This window comes from Benincasa hispida, chromosome 11 (genome assembly GCF_027475165.1).
Source record: "Benincasa hispida cultivar pf3 chromosome 11, pf3_genome.v1.1, whole genome shotgun sequence".
NCBI lineage: Eukaryota > Viridiplantae > Streptophyta > Magnoliopsida > Cucurbitales > Cucurbitaceae > Benincasa > Benincasa hispida.
The window spans coordinates 88,900,811-88,906,655 of record NC_143488.1 but is presented as its reverse complement, the minus strand read 5'-3'; positions in this window follow the sequence as shown (position 1 = coordinate 88,906,655).

The window sequence follows — 5,845 nt, the reverse complement described above, 5'->3', positions numbered from 1 at the left end:
AAAGAGTGTAACTGTTGATCTTTAGTGGAGTGTCCGACAGTTAACAGATGGTGAATAATTTAATTAAAAAGTTTGATTAATTATTCACGTACCGTTGGAGCTTCAACTACAGGTCCATGAGGTCCCTTCGGTAGCTCAATGGGATTTAATGATGATCAGTTTTTGGATTAATTTGAATTGTTCAAATTAATTAAGAGAATTAATTATATGTGATATAATTAAGTTAATTATATATGATATAATTACTATAATGTTGGTTAATTAGGTTAAAAAATTTAGTCGGTTAATCTCATATCGTTGGAGCCCATGATCTGTAGGTTCATTAGGTCCCCCTACTAGCTCAAAAACGAATTAAACCTTAGAATAACGTGATGAGAGAATTTGAAACGTTCAAATTTGAATTGAGGGAACCATTAATTATATGTGATATAATTAAGTTAATTATATATGATATAATTACTATAATGTTGGTTAATTAGGTTAAAAAATTTAGTCGGTTAATCTCAGATCGTTGGAGCCCATGATCTGTAGGTTCATTAGGTCCCTCTACTAGCTCAAAAATGAATTAACTTAGAATAACGTGATGAGAGAATTTGAAACGTTCAAATTTGAATTGAGGGAACCATTAATTATATGTAAATATAATTAAATATTTAATTATCGAAATAGGAGAATTGAATAATATTTATATTAATATTTAAATATTATTTAAATATTATTTACATGAATAGGGATTCATGTATTAGGAATCGGTGGTTGAATAATTTGATCTTTGATATCAAATTTTAATTAATTAAAATAGTTTAATTAATTGGAATTAAGTTTATTTAAAATTAATTATTAGAATAAATTATGGTTAAAATTAATTATTTAAATTGAATATAAATTTATTTTAATTTTTGAAATTTGATTTCAAATTAAAATTGATTTTACATTTAATTTTTTCAATTTAATTCAAAGTAGTAAGAAAGTGAAGGAACTCTTATACAAGAGTACCTCTGAGTGGAAGCGGATCTTTCCAAAAGTATTGTGATAGAATTACTACATTTACATTCAAACAAACAGATACACATCATATTGTAAAATTACCGGCATGCTTAAAAATTAACAAACACGAGAACAAAAAAACTTACCAGTTGAAGAACTTTTCTCCTTGGCAAATCTTTCTCTCTCCAAGGAACGGGTGCTCTCGCTCTCGCTGGAACGTCAAGCTATCATTCACCAAAACTCCGGTCGTCTACCAAGAACGACCACCACACGAACAGACGAAGAATGGGGAAGACATCACCACTTGGGACCCTTAGTATTCTCGGTGTGAGAATTCAAAGAGTGGGCTCTGTTCGGATTTGGTAGAGGGGAGGAGGAATTGAGATCATATACAACGATCAAGCAAGTGGGAGAAAGTTGCGTCTATCGTATAGACAAAATGTTTGATCGTCTAGGTGAAGTACACAATCATGTAGCAAATAGGCAACGATCGTCTATACGATCGTTTAGTAAATGATCAGGTGCTAGACGATCGTTTAGGAAAAAGTAGGCGATCGTTTAGAAGATGTGTGCACGTATATGCGATCATGTAATAAAAGCGAGCCAGCATATAGTCTTTGATTTTACTAAGCGATGGACAACAAACACTTTGTTGAGCAATTAACCGTGATCTTTGCAAAATGAAAATAATTTTCATTTTATTCTTCAGTTAAACTAAATGGAACTTCCCACTAACGCAAAGTTATAGAGAAAACGACATACACAGTTATCCCATAATTGTCAAAATAAAAAATAAATATAATCATATTATATTCATTAACCTATAGTTTAATATCATATATCAACCATAGTGTTTTCTCCTACACTAGATATAAATCATATTTATATCCAATTTCCTCCAATTAATGTATCTCATACATAAAGTCAATCATATCAAATATAATTAACTAGTTCAATCATATCATATATAATTGAACTCCCTCTTGTCAATCTGAACATTTCAAACTGACCCAAAAAATGATTCTCAACTTGAATCCATTGAGCTACCAAGGGGACCTTATGAACCTATGGCTCAAAGCTCCAATGGTACGTGAATAGCTGACTAAACTCTTTAGCCACGAGATCCACCATCCGTTAACTGTCAGATATTTTACTAAAGACCGATAGCTGAACTCTCCTTACCACATATATATTTCTGTGTCCATTAGATATAACCAATCAATAGTACGATGACCCTTTATTGATGCTCGTAAGTACAGTTGGACTAATTTACCGTTTTGCCCATGTAGTTACATCTAACTCCTTAAGTACCACTGATCTCTCTAATGAACAATACAACATAGTCCTACTATGTGTGGACACCTCTCGAGACATGAGAAGGTGTGTTGCGCCACATCGTTCAAGCCCCGGGATCAGCTCTTAAGGGAGCAATATATCTACTTACCCTTGCTTTGGGGAATGAGTGAATTCCATCTTGTGTAACTGAGTTCCCAGCTCCCAAATCAGACGAATCCCCAAAGTGATAGGTTTGAGTTGGCGACCTGGCCACTCGCACCCATGCAAATCAAAGGACCGCCTTCAAAGGCAGGAGTTCCCAACTTACTCAGGATTGATACCTATGGTCATCCTAATGAAGTGAAGTCTTTGTCATGAACGACGTTGTATAACGAGAAATTAACACTTCGTGGTCAGGTCTTATACAATCTCTTTGTATAAGACGCCCCCGCTCGCATGTCCCCACACGAATGATTAGGATCAAACCATCTGTAGCAAGTCACAACACTTGTAACTATTCCACAAAGCAAGCCACATCTGTAACGTTATCAGGATAAGGTTTCCCTCCTATATCCTTATACTACAGACCATTTTGGTTATCACTTAAGACATGATCCACTTGTATGTCACCACATACATGCTTAAGTTATGTAATGATAACCAGGGATTTTAGTTTATTGGTTTGTGGTAAAGCAAATAAAACATCCAATGTTCAAAGATAAGTAGTGAAATAAAAATCATATATTATACATCATTAGTGTTCGAAACTGTGCTTACAAACTACAGGACATGAGACTTTAGAACATCATCTCCACAGAAAGTGGGTTTTCCCATTTCTTCCACCATATCTTCCACCTCCTAATTTCCTATCCTTATAAGCTTCTTGGTTATTTGGTGTTAATCTTGTGAGATTAAATTTGCATGAGGTTATTTGATATAAGGATGGTTTTATCATTCAAAAAAGGGTCATGCAAAATCAGAGAATTGTAGAAAAGTTGTTCTTCATTTTTGTATCATTTTGGAAAACTTCACCTAAATTCCCTCCAATTCTGTATCATTTTGGAACCCACCTTCCAATTTATGATCCTATTTAGTAGGGAAGATCAAGTGGTGGTCCATAAACTTTTGGAGTAAAGACTCAAGCTGAATTCGAAGTTGAAGATGAGGTCTTCAAATGTATATTTTCAAACCATATTTTTCTCTTATGCACATGCTTTCTTAGTTGCTAAAATTAATGAATTAGAGTGCTTAATGATTCTGTTTGCTTCCGCTAATTGTACGCTAACTCTAACAGATACACCATTCTGTTGAGATGTACCAGGTACCGAGAGTTGGGATACAATCCTATGTTCTATTAAGTAGTCTTGGAATTTTAGATTCAAATACTCTCCACCTCGATCAAATCGAAATGTTTCATTGGTCTTATTTAATGCATTTTCAACTTCAGTCTTGTACTCTTTGAACTTTTCAAGGACTTCAGACTTATGTTACATTAAATAAACATACCCATATCTAGAATAATCATTAGTAAAAGTGATGAAATATTCAAACCCTTATCTTGCCTTAACATTCATCAGACCACAAAGGTACGAATGTGCAAGTTCTAAAGGTTCTTTGGCCCTGTAACCTTTTCCAGTAAAAGATCTTTTAGTCATTTTTCCTTCAAGGCATGACTCACACAAAGGTAAATAATTTTATTTTAACTCGCTTAGAAGTTCATGCTTGACCAGTTTCTCAATCTTATTGAGATTTATGTGTTCTAATCTCAATTGTTAAAGATGGACATTTTCCTTAGGAGAAATTTTAAGTCTTTTATTCTGAGTTATCATAGTTTTAAAAAGTTTAGTATTTAGGAGGGCTTTAGTTACTAACAGTCTTAGCATATAAAGATTGTCTTCCAGCTTTGCAGAACAAAGTTCTATACCATTCTTATAAATAAACGCTTTATTCATAGAAAAATGTACATAGTATTGTTGTTCAATCAAATACTTTACAGAAATTAAGTTACTCTTTAAATCAGGAACAACAAATACATTTTCTAATACAATCTATTATGTAAAGTAAGTCAGAGTCCTCCCACTGCCATAAAGAGACATGTCCAGTTTCAACATGCATCATCATCTCCACAGTCTCCAATTGCCACTAGGAACTAATTCCCTAAAATGAAGAACAAACATGGTTAGTGGCTCCTGAATCTATTATTCAGGCTGAATCATCATTATCCATTAAACAAGTCTTCAAAAAATGTAAATCATATTTACCTTGCTTGGTCTTCTTTTTTTCTGCCAAATATTTGGGACAATTCCTCTTCAAGTGTCCCTCATGGTTGCAATGAAAGTAGATTCCCTTTGTAGCCTTGGCCTTCTTGTTCTTCTAGGTAGCAGCTAGTGGGTTAGCTTTCCCCTTTCCACCTTTCTTCTTTTTCCACTTTTTGGTGCTAAAAGAAGAAGGCGCATACTTAGTTCCAAAGGTCAAACCTTTGTCGAACTTCTTAGAGGATAAAGAAATATTTGCCTTACTCTTCTGTTCATTGGTTTTCATCAAAGATTGGAAGGTTTCTAGCTCATTAAGCAAAGTGCAAGTTATAGTCAATTTTGTTCATAACAACATTGTTACAGAACTGCAAGAAACTTTCAGGTAAAGATTCCAGTATAAAGCTAACCTGACTGGCTTCATCGATGACAGACTAATTCATCTCTGCCACGTTAAAGTAGACCATCATGTTGAGAAGTATTCTCTAACTAATGCCCCTTCTTGCATATAGGCGTTGAAGATGTTTTTTAGAGCGTCATGCCTGAGTTGTGCAGACGATTGTCCGTACATCCCCCACAGGGACTCCATGATCTCACAGACAGTGATTATGGGCTCATGTTGTTTGGCCAAGTCTTCAGAAAGGCTTGCCAAGATATATACTCGAGCTTTCTTATGTGCTTTCATCCAACGCTCATATGCCTCTCGAACGTTTCGAGTAGCATTTTGAGTAGGAATAGAAGGACAATCCTCCATAAAGACAAATCTTAGGTCATCAATAATTAAAATCGTATTGATTGTTCTTTTCCAAGTTGTGTAATTTTCATCGATAAGTTTGTCGGCAATAAGTGAATTTAACGTTGCAGAAGTCATAATGAATTTGCTAATGAATTTGCTGAAACATATAAATTATTTATAATAGGATTTTAGCATTATCCATTTGAAAAATCAATCAAATTTAGCAAAATAATATAATGCATCTTATGTGACATCTATTTTGCAATGATGTTTCAATGAGGCAGGGTAAAAGCCACCGTAAGGTGATCAGATACCTCCTCAATGAAATGAGACCATCTCAACCAATATAAAGAACAACTCCTTGTTACTGTAAATATCACTCACCATTCTTCAGTCCAAAAACTGTTAACTTACTTAACATTTTCTTGTAAGTGTAAGCCCTCATTTTAGATTATAGAGTTCCGCCCCAATGAGCCAACTGTAGGGAAAAACCGATTAAGGCAAAAACTAAAGCAATCCTATCCATTTTTTGAGTTTGAGTAAAAGGTCATGCAAATGTCATCCGTAGGGGGACACCAGCAAAGGTGCCTCGAGG